The sequence below is a fragment of the Pan troglodytes genome, chromosome 3, assembly GCF_028858775.2.
Source record: "Pan troglodytes isolate AG18354 chromosome 3, NHGRI_mPanTro3-v2.0_pri, whole genome shotgun sequence".
NCBI classification, from domain to species: Eukaryota; Metazoa; Chordata; class Mammalia; order Primates; family Hominidae; genus Pan; species Pan troglodytes.
Window position 1 is genome coordinate 95,548,746 of NC_072401.2, and position 15,272 is coordinate 95,564,017.

At 41.8% G+C, this 15,272-nt stretch overlaps 1 long non-coding RNA gene across 1 annotated transcript in view; it reads right to left on the reverse strand.

The window, feature by feature from the left end:
* Positions 1-15,003, reverse strand: part of LOC107974094 (uncharacterized) — a 46,891-nt gene extending 31,888 nt beyond the window's left edge. The window contains exons 1-4 of the long non-coding RNA XR_001716639.3: positions 14,918-15,003; positions 14,202-14,262; positions 12,975-13,006; positions 11,673-11,797 (exon numbers count right to left, since the gene is read on the reverse strand). This is a non-coding gene — a long non-coding RNA (uncharacterized LOC107974094). The remainder of the gene's footprint in view (positions 1-11,672; positions 11,798-12,974; positions 13,007-14,201; positions 14,263-14,917) is intronic.
* Positions 15,004-15,272: the final 269 nt, after the last annotated feature.

The window sequence follows — 15,272 nt, forward strand, 5'->3', positions numbered from 1 at the left end:
GCCATGGTGGTTTGCTATACCTATCAACCCATCATCTAGGTTTTAAGCCCCACATGCATTAGGTTTTTGTCCTAATGCTCTCCTTCCCCTTGCACCCCATCCCCTGACAGGCCCCTGTGTGTGATGTTCCCCTCCCTGTGTCCACGTGTTCTCATTTTTCAACTCCCACTTATGAGTAAGAACATGCAGTGCTTGGTTTTCTGATCCTGTGTTACTTTGCTGAGAATAATGGCTTCCAATTTCATCCACATTCATGCAAAGGGCATGAACACATTCTTTTTTATGGCTGCATAGTATTCCATGGTGTATATGTGCCACGTTTTCTTTATCCAGTCTATCATTGGTGGGCATTTAGGTTGGTTTCAAGTCTTTGCTATTGTAAATAGTGCTGCAATAAACATACGTGTGCATGTGTCTTTATACTACAATGATTCATAATTCTTCGGGTATGCATCCAGTAATGGGATTGCCGGGTCAAATGGTATTTCTGGTTCTAGATCCTTGAGGAATTACCACACTCTATTCCACAATGGTTAACTAATTTACACTCCCACCAACAGCGTAAAAGCGTTCCTATTTCTCCACAGTCTTGCCGGCATTGGTTGTTTCCTGACTTTGTAATAATCACCATTCTAACTGGCATGACTTGGTTTCTTATTGTGGTTTTGATTTGCATGTCTCTAATGACCACGGATGATGAGCTTTTCTTCATATGTTTGTTGGTTGCATAAATGTCTTCTTTTGAGAAGTATCTATTCATATTCTTCTCTCGGTTGTTGATGGGGTTGTTTTTTTCTCATAAATTTGTTTAGGTTCCTTGTAGATTCTGGAAATTAGACCTTCATCAGATGGGTAGATTGCAAAAATGTTCTCTCATTCTGTAGGCTGCCTGTTCACTCTGATGATAGTTCTTTAGTTTAATTAGATCCCATTTGTCAATTTTAGCTTCTGTTGCAATTGTTTTTGGCGTTTTTGTCATGAAATCATTACCCATGCCTATGGCCTGAATGGTATTGCACAGGTTTTCTTCTAGGTTTTTTTTGGTTTTGAGTTTTACATTTAAGTCTTTAATCCACTTTGAGTTAATTTTTGTATAAGGTGTAATTTTGTATAAGGTGTAATTTTGTATAATTTTATATAAGGTATAAATTTTGTATAAGGTGTAAGGAAGGGGTCCATTTTCCGTTTTCTGCATATGGTTAACCAGTTTTACCAGCACCATTTATTAAATAGGGAATCCTTTCCCCAATGCTTGTTTTTGTCAGGTTTGTTGAAGATCAGATGGTTGTAGATGTGTAGTGTTATTTCTGAGGTCTCTGTTCTGTTCCATTGGTCTATATATCTGTTTTGGTACCATTATCATTCTGTTTTGGTTATGTACCCTTGTAATATAGTTTGAAGTCAGGTAGCATGATGCCTCCAGCTTTGTTCTTTTTGCTTAGGATTGTCTTGGCTATACCGGCTCTTTTTTCGTTCCATATGAAATTTAAAGTAATTTTTTCTAATTCTGCGAAGAAAGTCACTGGTAGCTTGATGGGAATTGCATTGAATCTATATATTACTTTGGGAATTATGTCCATTTTCAAGATATTGATTCTTCCTATCCATGAGCATGAAATTTTTTATGAGGCCAGCATCATCCTGATACCAAAACATGGCAGAGACACAATAAAGAAAAGAAAATTTCAGGTCAATATCCCTGATGAACACAGATGCGAAAATCCTCAATAAAATATTGGCAAACCTAATCCAGCAGCACATCAAAAAGCTTATCCACCATGATCAAGTTGGCTTCATCCCTGGGATGCAAGGCTGGTTCAACATTCGCAAATCAATAAACATAATCCATCACATAAACAGAAACAATGACAAAAAACAAATGATTATCTCAATAGATGCAGAAAAGGCCTTCAATAAAATTCAACATCCCTTCATGTTAAAAACTCTCAATAAACTAGGTATTGATGGAACATATCTCAAAATAGTAAGAGTTGTTTATGACAAACCCATAGCCAATATCATACTGAATGGGCAAAAGCTGGAAGCATTCCCTTTGAAAACCGGCACAAGACAAAGATGCCCTCTCTCACCACTCCTATTCAACATAGTATTGGAGGTTCTGGCCAGGGCAATCAGGCAAGAGAAAGAAATGAAGGGTATTCAAATAGAAGAGAAGAAGTCAAATTGTCTCTCTTTGCAGATGACATGATTGTATATTTAGAAGACCCCATTGTCTCAGCCCAAAAACTCCTTAAGCTGATCAGCAACTTCAGCAAGCTCTCAGGATACAAAATCAATGTGCAAAAATCACAAGCATTCCTATACACCAACAACAGATAAGCAGAGAGCCAAATCATGAGTGAATCCCCATTTGCAACTGCTACAAAGAGAATAAAATACCTAGGAATCCAACTTGCAAGGGATGTGAAGGACCTCTTCAAGAAGAACTACAAACCACTGCTCAAGAAAATAAGAGAGGACACAAACAAATGGAAAAAAACGACTCTACTTCTAAGAGTACATAGAGCACTGGTAGTCCTTGGCATGCATTGTTTAGAGAGTTATGCAAAATAAATGCATTTGATACTCCTGATTCACCACTACTGAGAGGCAAGGAGTTTAGTGACTCTATACATGATACCTTTGAATGTTTACAGAGAACCAAGGAACGTAGTGAAGTTGGTTGGCTGCTCCTAAGTTTGCTGGACAAAATGATGAAATAAAAAGATGAGCTCAGAGATTATATATCTCAGCTCCAGAAGTGCATACTTAACCTCAATCTTCTAAGATTGCCCTGGGTTTTTTTCAGGTTTGTTTGTCTTGTCTTCTGCAGACAAAGGGCTGAAATTGCTGAAAATAAGACCAAGCTCTTATCATGTGAGTGACTGACATACAATGAAAGGCACATACTCAGCCTCACCAGGTGTCTACTGATAAAGTGAGACCATTGACTAGGAAATAATGGAACTCTACAACTTCAGATGGGGATGTGTGGAAGGACCCTGATGAAGCTGGGGACACTAAGTTCCTGAATTCCCATGAGTTTATTTTCCAGAGGAAATGGCCTTCACCTCCCTCACAACCCACTCCCCTGTGAGGGCAACATCCCCTCCCTCACCCAAGCTGCTATCAGCCTCTCCACCTTTGTCTGAGATTAACCCTGCACAGGCTGAGCAACAGTGATGGCCTCCCCTGAGGCAGTTGCCAGGCAAGACAATGCTGATTCTCCTCAGGACCCACCCCTAATACCTCTCTTTGCTTCTAGACCTGTAACCAGACTCAAGTCCCAGCAGACCCCTAAACGTGAGGTACAAAGTGTGACCCATGAGGGGGTGCACTATACTCCAAAAGAACTACTTGAGTTTTCTAATTTATATAAGCAGAAGCCTGGAGAATAGGTATGAGAATGGATATTAAGGGTGTGAAATAATGGTGGTAGGAACATAAAGTTGGATCAGGCTAAATTTTTTGATATGGACCCACTAGGCAGAGATTCTGCATTTAATGTTGCAGCTCAGGGAGTTGTGCTTTTGTTTTTGTTTTTGAGATGGTGTCTCACTCTGATGCCCAGGCTAAAGTGCAGTGGTGTGATCTCGGCTGATTGCAACCTCCACCTCCCAGAATCAGGCAATTCTCCTGCTTTAGCCTCCTAAGTAGCTGGGGTTACAGGTGCCCGCCACAATGCCAAGCTACTTTTTTTAAAATTTTTTAGTAGAGATGGGGTTTCACCATGTTGGCCAGGCTGGTCTCAAACTCCTGACCTCAAATGATCCACTCACCTCAGCCTCCAAAGTGCTGGGATTACAGGCTTGAGCCACTAAGCCCAGCCAGCTAAGGGAGTTTTAAAAGGTTCTAATAATTTATTTCTTAGTTAGTTGAAACATGGATCAAAAGATGGCCCACTGTGAGTGAGCTGTAAATGCCTGATCTCCCTTGGTTTAGTGTAGAGGAAGAGATACAAAGGCTTCGGGAGACTGGAATGCTAGAGTGGATTTTTTCACGTTAGACCTACTCACCCCAAACGGGAGGGTTCAGAGGGCATACCCTTCACCAATACCCTGTGAAATAGATTTGTGAGGGGAGCACCAGCATCTTTAAAGAGTTCTGTGATTGCTCTTCTCTGTGTGCTAGATCTTACAGTAGAAACCACAGTCACTCAACTGGAAAACTTAAACACAATGGGAATAATCGGATTCCAAGTGGTAGGAGCCAAGTGGTAGCACTCAATTTTCAAGGCAACGTGGGAGTAGTTACCATAATGGACAGCACAGGCAAAGCCACAATCAGAATATTCTGACCCATGTAGAGCTCTGGTATTGGCTAATTAATCACGGCATTCCTAGAAGTGAAATTGATAGGAAGCCTACTATGTTTTTACCTGATCTATAAAAAGAAAACTTCCAGGTCAAGTAGAGAAAAGTCTAATTTCAGTTATAAAAGCAGATAATCATAGCCTTCAATCAGTTTCCACACTTGAGCCAGTTTACACACCCAGAACCCCTTGAATGAAGAGGAGGCCAGGTCCCTTTGAGGAAGGACCCCACTATACTACTAAAAATTTATACTGTTAATCTTTCTTCCATCCTTTCCCAAAGAGACCTCTGGCCTTTCACCAGGGTAACTGTGCACTGGGAAAAGGGGAATAATCAGACCTTTGGGAATTACTAGACACTGGCTCTGAACTGACATTGATTCCAGGGGATCCTTGGCCTTCCAGTTACAGTAGGGGCTTATGGAGGTCAGGTAATTAATGGCATTTTGGCTCAGATCTGACTTACAGTGGGTCCAGGACCTGTCCTGTGGTCATTTACCCAGTGCCAGAATTCATAAATAAATAGACATCCTTACCAGCTGGCAGAATTCCCACATTGGTTCCCTGACCTGTGGAGTGAGGGCTATTATGGTGAGAAAGGCCAAAGGGAAACCATTATAGCTGCCTCTACCTAGAAAAATAGTAAATAAAAAAACAATATTGCATCCCTGAAAGGATTGCAGAGACTAGTGCCACCATCAAGGACCTGAAAGGTGCAGGGGTGATGATCCCTACCACATCCCCAGTCAACTCTCCTATTTGGCCTGTTCAGAAGACAGATGGATCTTGGAGAATGGTAGTGGATTATTGTAAGCTTAACCAAGTGGTGACTACAATTGCAACTGCTGTACCAGATGTGGTTTCATTGCTTGAGCAAATTAACACATCTCCTGGTACCTGGTATGTAGCTATTGATTTGGCAAATGCCTTTTTCTCCATTCCTGGCCAGGCGCGGTGGCTCACGCCTGTAATCCCAGCACTTTGGGAGGCCGAGGCGGGCGGATCACGAGGTCAGGAGATCAAGACTATCCTGGCTAACACAGTGAAACCCCGTCTCTACTAAACAAAATACACAAAAAATTAGCCAGGCATGGTGGCGGGTGCCTGTAGTCCCACCTACTCAGGAGGCTGAGGCAGGAGAATGGCATGAACCTGGGAGGCAGAGCTTGCAGTGAGTCGAGAACACACCACTGCACTCCAGCCTGGGTGACAGAGCAAGACTCCATCTCAAAAAAAAAAAAAAAAAAAGTAGCAACTGGGGAGACATTTGCATGTCAGGGGATGAGAAATAAATCTAAAATTCAGGGGCCTTTTACCTCTGTGAAATTTCCAGAGTTCCAGTGATGTGAGGCATGTTGAGATAGTCCTTCCAAGGTGAAGGATAAGTTGTTGTATCTGGCCCTTCCTACAACCAAGAAAGAGGCACAATGCCTAGTGGGCCCATTAGGATTTTGGAGGCAACACATTCCTCATTTGTGTGTGTTACTCCATTCCATTTATCAAGTGACCTGAAAGGCTGCTAGTTTTGAGTGGGGTCCAAAACAGGAGAAGCCTCTGCAACAGATCCAGGCTACTGTGCAAGCTGCTCTGCCACTTGGGCCATATGACTCAGCAGATCCAATGGTGCTTGAGGTGTCAGTGGCAGATAAGGATGCTGTTTGCAGTGTTTGGCAGGCCTAGGTGAATCACAGTGGAGGCCTCTAGGATGTTGGAGCAAGGCCCTGTCATCTTCTGCAGATAACTACTCTCCTTTTGAGAGACAGCTTTTGGCCTGTTACTGGGCTTTAGTGGAAACTGAACATTTGACTATGGGTCATCAAGTCACCATGCGACCTTAACTGTCTATCACAGCAGCATTCCGTCATCAAATGGAAGTGGTATACACGTGATTGGGCTCAAGCAGATCCTGAAGGCATAAGTAAGTTACATGAAGAAGTGGCTCAAATGCCCATGGTCCCCACTCCTGCCACCCTGTCTTCTCTCTGCCAGCCTGTGCTGATGGCCTTATGGGGAATTCCCTATGGCCAGTTGACAGAGGAAGAGAAAACTAGGGCCTGGTTTACAGATGGTTCGGCATGATATGCAGGCACCACCCGAAAGTGGACAGCTGCAGCACTACAGCCCCTTTCTGAGATGTCCCTAAAAGACAGTGATGAAGGGAACTCTTCCCAGTGGACAGAACTTTGAGCAGTACACCTGGTTGTGCACTTTTCTTGGAAGGAGAAATGGCCAGACATGCATTTATATGAACTCATGTGCTGTAGCCAATGGTTTGGCTGAATGATCAGGAACCTGGAAGGAACATGATTGGAAATTGATGACAAAGAAATTTGGGGAAGAGGTATGTAAATAGACCTCTCTGAATGGTCAAAAACTTTGAAGACATTTGTGTCCCATGTCAATGCTCACCAAAGGGTGACCTCAGCAAAGGAGGATTTTAACAATCAGGAGGATAGGATGACCTGCTCTGTGAACACCACTCAGCCTCTTTCCCCAGCCATCCCTATCATTGCCCAATGCGCTCATGAACAAAGTGGCCATGGAGGCATGGATGGAGGTTATGCATGAGTGAGAAACATGGACTTCCACTCACCAAGGCTGACCTGGCTATGGCCATGATTGAGTGCCCAATCTGCTAGCAGCAGGGACCAGCACTAAGCCCTTGATGCGGCACCATTCCTCGGGGTGATGAGCCAGCTACCTGGTGGCAGTTTGATTACATTGGACCTCTTCCATCATGGAAGGGGCAGCAGTTTGTCCTTACTGGAATAGACACATACTCCAGATATGGATTTGCCTTTCCTGCACCCAATGCTTCTGCCAAGACTAAAATTCACGGGCTCATTGAATGCCTTATCCACCTCCATGGTATTCCACACAGCATTGCCTCTGACCAAGGCACTTCACAGCCAAAGAAATATGGCAGTGGACTCATGCTCATGGAATTCACTGGTCTTACTATGTTCCCCATTATCCTGAAGCAGCTGGCTTGATATAGAACGGTGGAATGGCCTTTTGGCATTTCAGTTACAATACCAACTTGGTGACAATACTTTGCAGGGCTGGGGCAAAGTTCTCCCAAAGGCTGTGTATATACGAAAGGGAGTTTATTAGGGAGAATTGGTTCACACAATCACAAGGCAAAGTCCCACGACAGGCCACCTGCATGCTGGGGAAGAAAGAAGCCAGTGGTGGCTCAGTCTGAGTCCAAAAGCCTCAAAACCAGGGAAGCTGACAGTGCAGCCTTTAGTCTGTGGCTGAAGGCCCAAGACCCCCTGGCAAACCACTGGTGTAAGTCCAAGAGTTCAAAGGCCAAAGAACCTGGAGTCTGATGTCCAAGGGCAGGAGGAGCAGGAAGAAGCATCCAGCAGGTAAAGTTATCCCACCTTCTTCCTCCTGCTTTGTCTTTGCTGTGCTGGCAGCTGATTGCATGGTGTCCACCCACACTGAGGACGGGTCTTCCTCTCCCAGCCCACTGACTCAAATGTCAATCTCCTCTGGCAACACCCACACAGACACACCCAAGAACAATACTTTACCAGCCATCTGGGCACCCCTTCATCCAATCAAGTTGACAAATAATATTAACCATCACAGTACTGTTTCTTTCAGAGCCAGTATTCACACGTCCAGGAATCAAGCAGTGGAAGTGGAAGTGGCACCACTCACAATTGCCCCTAGTGACCTGGCTAGCAAAATTTTTGCTTCCTGTTCCTGCCACATTATGTTCTGCTGGCCTAGAAGTCTTATTTCCAGAGGGAGGAATGCTGCCACCAGGGGACACAACAATGACTCTATGGAACTGGGAAGTTAAGATTGCCCCCTGGCCACGCTCCTCCTACCTCTAAGTATACAGATTAAGCAGGGAGGTACAGTGTTAATTGAGGTGATTGACCCAGACTATCAAGATGAAATCAGTCTACTACTCCACAGTGCAGATAAGGAATACAGAGTATGTCTGGAATACAGGCGATTACTTAGGGCATCTCTTGCTATTACCCTGCCCTGTAACTACGGTCAATAGAAAACTACAACAACTCCATCCAGGCAGGACTACAAACAGCCCAGACCCTTCAGGAATGAAAGTTTGGCTCACTCCATCAGGTAAAAAACCATGACCAGCAGAGACGCTTGCTGAAGGGAAAGGGAATACAGAATGGGTAGTAGAAGAAGGTAGTTATCAATCCCAACTATGGCCATGTAACCAGTTACAGACATGAGGACTGACTGTCGAGAGTATTTCCTCCTTATTTCATTAAAAATATGCTTGTGTATATATACCTGTACTAAGGAAATATCTAAGTACAGGTATATATACCTGTACTAAGAAAAAATCTTAATGATTTCACAGTAAGTGATGGACCTGGCATTTAAATTCAGGCCCACCTGCCTTCAAATATGTGTTCTCCTTTATGATGACTTAATTGCCTAAAAATGGACCTTTTGGATTTGGAGGTAGCTGAAAGGTAAAATATTTTAGCAAAAGGTACCCTTCAATACAATTAGTTTGTGAGGCTTTTTTCACATTTTCTTGCCCAAATATTTTTCTTTAAAATTGTGATTAGTCAATGATTACTTTCAGGTTATTATCCTTTATTTGCTAACTTTACTAACAGAAAGTCATTAAAAAAATTTTAAATTCAAAACATAACACATTTTAAAGTGACAGGTTTTCTTTTATTCAACAAAAGTAACAGATTATATCAGCAGCCTAGTCATCCTGATTTCTACTCTCTACATTGTCTAGAACTTCTCGGAGCCAGAACATCACAGACTGAAAAGTGAGTCACCTTATCCAACACCTGCATATAACAGGATCACCTCAATACTAATTCCACTGAGATTTTTATCTAGCACATTTTTCTACACCTCTAATGATCCTGGCTTAATAACTAAACACAGTAATATATCAGAAAAACACAATTCCTTTACAAAAAAAAAAAGTTTCCTGTATTTCACAAAGCAGAGCAAAGCAAATTTCTAATCTCACAATTGTGACACTCATGGCCTTTCCCTCCTTTAAAAGCTTCCAAAAGTTCCTTGCAGAAAAGTCTTTCCAATGCTTCCCTCCTACACACAACCTTTGCCTAGCTAAGTCCTAGTCATCACCCTTCTGGCCTTAGTTTAAATGTTACTTTATTTATATACCCAGGTTTTTTTGGCGGGGTGGGGGGGTTGTTTTGTTTTGTTTTTAAGTATAAGTACCACATGCATACTAGAGGCAAGGCACTGCGTTGTGCTGGATTTTGAGGGGTGAAAGAACAAGCATGGATATAATGTTACTTTATTTATATATTCGGGTTTTTGGGGTTTTTGTTTTTGTTTTAAGTACCACGTGCATACTAAAGGCAAGGCACTGCGTTGTGCTGGATTTTGAGGGGTGAGAGAACAAGCATGGATATCTATCCTTTGAAAGCTTCTGGGAAGTTGGGGGTAGGGACAGAGAAACATTACAATTTAAAACCTATTTATAATGATATAATTATAATCACTAAAGGATAAGTGCTATGAAGGAAAGGTTCAGGTTACAAAGAGAAAGTAAAATTAGGGAATCTAATTTAAAATGAGATGTCTCTGAAGGCCTCTTGGTAAGTGACATTTAAACTGAAGCCTGAAGTAAAAAGAATAATTATTGTGAAGGGTGAGGAGAAGTGTTGACTAAACCAATAAAGTGAGGAGACACTAAAGCTTGGGAGGGCCTGAAAGTAGCCTAATGTGACTCTAGGACAGTGAGCAAAATGGAGAAAGGCATGCATGAAAGTGAAAAGATAGGCCAGGTGCTTGGTGGCTCACACCTGTAATCCCAACACTTTGTGAGGCTGAGTGGGGGGGGTGAATCACTTAAGGTCAGGAGTTCGAGACCAGCCTTATCAACATGGTGAAACCCCGTAACTGCTAAAAATACAAAAAAATTAGCCGGGCATGCTGCCGGGCACCTGTAATCCCAGCTACTCAGGAGGCTGAGGCAGGAGAATCACTTGAACCTGGGAGGTGGAAGCTGCAGTGAGTTGAGATCGCACCATTGCAGTCCAGCCTGGGTGACGGAACAAGACTCTTGTCTCAAAAAAAAAAAAAAAAAAAAAAAAAGTGAAAAGATAGACCAGGCTTGTAGGCCTCCTTGAGAATATCTAAATTTTATATTTTATTTTAGTACAATGGTAAGCCTGTGACTGGTTTCAAACTGGTAAATAACAAAATCTGATTTACATTTCAAAAAGATCTCTACTGCTATTGTGTGAAAATTGGATTAGGCCAATTAAATTCAGAATGTTTAATCCCCAGATTCTTTTTTTTTTTTTTCATTTTACTTTAAGTTCCAGAATACATGTGCAGAACATGTAGGTTTGTTACGTAGGTATACATGTGCCATGGTGGTTTGCTGTACCTATTAACCCATCATCTAGGTTTTAAGCCCCACATGCATTAGGTTTTTGTCCTAATGCTCTCCCTTCCCTTGCCCCCGACCCCCGGACAGGTCCCATTGTGTGTTGTTCTCCTCCCTGTGTCCATGTGTTCTCATTGTTCAATTCCCACTTATGAGTGAGAACATATGGTGTTTGGTTTTCTGTTCCTGTGTTACTTTGCTGAGAATGATGGTTTCCAGCTTCATGCATGTCCCTGTAAAGGACATGAACTCATCCTTTTTTATGGCTGCAAAGTATTCCATGGTGTGTATGTGCCACATTTTCTTTATCCAGTCTAACATTGATGTGCATTTGGGTTGGTTCCAAGTCTTTGCTATTATGAACAGTGCTGCAATAAGCATACATGTGCATGTGTCTTTATAGTAGAATGATTTATAATCCTTTGGGTAAATACCCAGTAATGGGATCATTGGGTCAAATGGTATTTCTGATTCTACATCCTTGAGGAATCACCACACTGTCTTCCACAATGGTTGAACTAATTTACACTCCCACCAACAGTGTAAAAGCATTCCTATTTCTCCACAGCCTCGTGAGAAATGAGAGAATCACTTGAGCTCAGGAATTCGAGACCAGCCTGGTCAACATAGTGAGACCCCATCTCTATTAAAAAAACGGGCAGTCTGGATCGGGACGCTTTTCCGTCAACATCTTTCTGTTGAACCACTGAAGGGACAATATTAACTTTGGGTAGGTGCTGGGGTCTGGTAACATCTTTCTTTCTTCCAAATTTCTGGTGCCCTCTACTATCTCCCACTTGATGGAAAAACAAGTAATCTCTGGATCACTTCCCTCGGGATGGGATGACCTGTGATGGCTGTCATGCTAACAAACGTTTTGTTTGTTTGTTATTATGGATCATGGTTTTGTTACTCGTGGACCCCAGATGGTTTTATGAGCATGGAGCAGTATCAACAAGCTAGCAGGATGCATACCTCACCACAGCATCCTCAGGGCACTGTCCTTCAGTAGGAGTTCTGTCACCAAAACCAGGGGGCTGCTCCTCAATGATGCATCTCATCCTAGAGTGGGAGCTTATTTCTCATTCAATAAACAGTTTCTGCATTAACGAGAACAGCAGCATAAATAAAGAGCCACATCAGAAACTAGTATGTGTTGAAAGCCAGTGATTACTAATACTTCAAAATAATTCTGGGAGTAAAAGTAAAATGTGTTCAACCTTTCATGTCTTCCCTGAAGTCTTACAGGAAGCTTTTAGTGTTCTGTTTTTTATTTTCTCACATTTAGAGATAAGAATGGGAGAAGAGCAAACATCATCATATTTATATATTGTTAGAAGAAAGCAGAATTAGAATAATTGAAGATATAAAATATCTACTTTGCATGGGAAAATGTCTAATATCTGCTTTAAAATAATTCAACAAGAAGGAATAAAAATAAAGTTGATGATTATTGAAATGGGATGTTGGGTTTATGGGAGCTCATTAGACTATTTCCTATTTTTGCTGTATTTAAAATTTGTCGTAACAATAAAAAGCGAAAAAGAATTCATATGGGGGCCGGGCGCGGTGGCTCACACCTGTAATCCCAGCACTTTGGGAGGCTGAGGCTGGTGGATCACCTGAGGTCAGGAGTTTGAGACCAGCCTCAACATGGGGAAACCCCATCTCTACTAAAAATACAAAATTAGCCGGGCGTAGTGGTGCATGCCTGTAATCTCAGCTACTCGGGAGGCTGAGGCAGGAGAACTGCTTGAACCTAGGAGGCGGAGGTTGTGGTGAGCCGAGATCGAGCCATTGCCCTCCAGCCTGGGCAACAAGAGCGAAACTCCATCTCAAAAAAAAAAAAAAAAAAAAAAGAATTCATGTGGATTGAAGAAGACATTCTCTGACATATTACTGACAGCACAAATTAGTACAACCTTTTTTCTTTTTTGAGACAGTGTCTTACTTTGTCACCCAGGCTGGAGTGCAGTGGGGCAATCTCGGCTCACTGCAAACTCGACCTCCCCGGTTCAAGCAATGCTCCCGCCTCAGCCTCTCAAGTAGCTGGGAAAACAGTCATGTAACACCACAACCTGCTAATTTTTGTATATTTTTTAGAGACAGGGTTTCACCATGTTGCCCAGGCTGGTCTCAAACTCATGAACTCAAGCAATCTGCGTGCCTCAGCCTCCTGAAGTGCTAGGATTACAGGCGTGAGCCACTATGCCCGGCCTTGCACAATCTTTTAAAAAGTAATGTGGAAGTATCTATTAGAATTTAAAATGTGCATACCTTTTGATTTATCATCCCAGTTGAAATTTAACCTACAGAAATAATAACATTAATATTTATGTGCAAGGACATTCACTTTACTATCATAATAGCAAAATAATAGACACACAAATGTTTATTAAATAGACCAATAGTTAATAAGACAAAAAAATACTATATCCATCTTAGTACATACAAGTGTCAGAGGCGTTTGAACTAGAGCAACTCCATCTTGAATAGGGGCTTGGTAAAATGAGGCTGAGACCTCCTGGGCTGCATTCCCAGATGGTTAAGGCATTCTAAGTCACAGGATGAGATAGGAGGTCGGCAAAAGATACGGGTCAAAAAGACACTGCTGATTAAACAGATTGCAGTAAATAAGCTGGCTAAAACCCACCAAAACCAAGGTTGCGATGAGAGTGACTCTGTTCATCCTCACTGCTACACTCCCACCAAAGTCAAGTGACACTTTACAAATGCCATGGCAACGTCAAGAAGTTACCCTATATGGTCTAAAAAGGGGAAGCTTGAATAACCCACCCCTCGTTTAGCATATGATAAAGAAATAACCATAAAAATAGACAACCAGCAGCCTTCAGGGCTTCTCTGCCGATGGAGTAGCCATTCTTTATTCCTTTACTTTCCCAATGAACTTGCTTTCACTTTAGGGACTCTTCCTGAATTCTTTCTTGCATGAGATCCAAGAACCCTCTCTTGGAATCTGGATTGGGACCCCTATCCAGTAACACAAGATGATTAGTACATACAAGATGAATATGTATGTACTACATGGCTCATTTTAGATCACTGAATGATGTTTTTAATTCCAAACCAGTATTATTGGCATTATGCATCTGTCCATTATATACTGATGTGTATAACTTTTGGGGAAAAGTTGAGAAGGATACATATTACATGTAGAATGGTTAATGGAGTATGGGTTTGCTTTCATACTTTACTGTAAATACTTTGTATTTTTTTAAGTAGTAAGATTACAGGTGGTTTTGTTTGTTTACCCAAGTGGCAAAGCTGAGCGATAAACCCAGGCAGCCTGGTTCCAGATGCCTGGCTTTTAACAACTCACTAAATTGCCTTTAACTGGAGCAGTATATAAAGTGTGAACTTAATATTCTTAGAATTTATTTTTATTTAGTTCTTCATATCATATCTTCATCTCTCCTATCATACTCAGAGTGACTATATGTTTCTGATTCCAAACATCCCTTACCATCCTTGCATCAAGAGTACCTTCTGTTTCATGAAGTATTGACCCATAATATTGCAGGCCCTGGGTACGTCCCTTAGAGATCTGTTTACAAGAAAGAAAAAAAGAAAGAACAAAGAACTACTTAACAGAACTTTAACATAAATCCCTGTTAATTGTGGTGCCCTTGAAATTATAACTTAGTTTGATAGTGTAGTTAAGCCAATTATTTTGAAAATGCTACCGAAATGTTCGGTAAGCAACAACCCCTCTGGCCCCCTTTGCCTGGTTTCTTTGTCATTGTTTGGAGCTTCTGCTTTGAAGTACAATAGCCTCTTTGTTGCGGAGCCATAGGTAAAAAGTACTCATGCTCAAAGGTGACAGATTCCTTTCATCATTAATCCCAGGATGACCCCACCCCACCCTCCAGAAGTTCTTAGTCTATAAAGGTTCTCATGTATATGCCTGTTAAAACCAAGTTCTTTTAGCCTTGTTCTTGCCTTTCTTGCTACCTCCTTTGCAATTGCTTTTTCCTTAAGGCATTTTATTTAAGTGGAGACACTAAGTTATATAAGAGAGGCAAGGAACATTTTCTTGCCTAGCCAACTAAAGGAATCTTCTTGAAGTAAATTGAGATAAGATTAGTGAAAAAAGGCAAATTTTCTGCCAAAAAAACAAAAAATTATTGTTAATATATTACCCAGAATTAATTAGATGGGCAGTTTAGCAACAGCATTACATTACTAATTTTTTTCCTTACCTCCAGCAGCTTTTAGAAGACTGATTTACCAAGCGTATTTTCTGTCCAAGCTTTCTTTCATGGAAAAATTTGCTTTACCTAGACAAAGCACATTAAAGCAAATTAAATCACATGTAAGATTAAGGAGGCTCTTGTTTGCTTTCAAAGCATATTCTTTTTTTTTTTTTTGAGACAGAGTCTCGCTCTGTCGCCCAGGCTGGAGTGCAGTGGCGCGATCTTGGCTCACTGCAAGCTCCGCCTCCCGGGTTCAGGCCATTCTCCCGCCTCAGCCTCCCCAGTAGCTGTGACTACAGGCCCCCGCCACCACGCCCGGCTAATTTTTCTGTATTTTTAGTACAGACGGGGTTTCACCGTG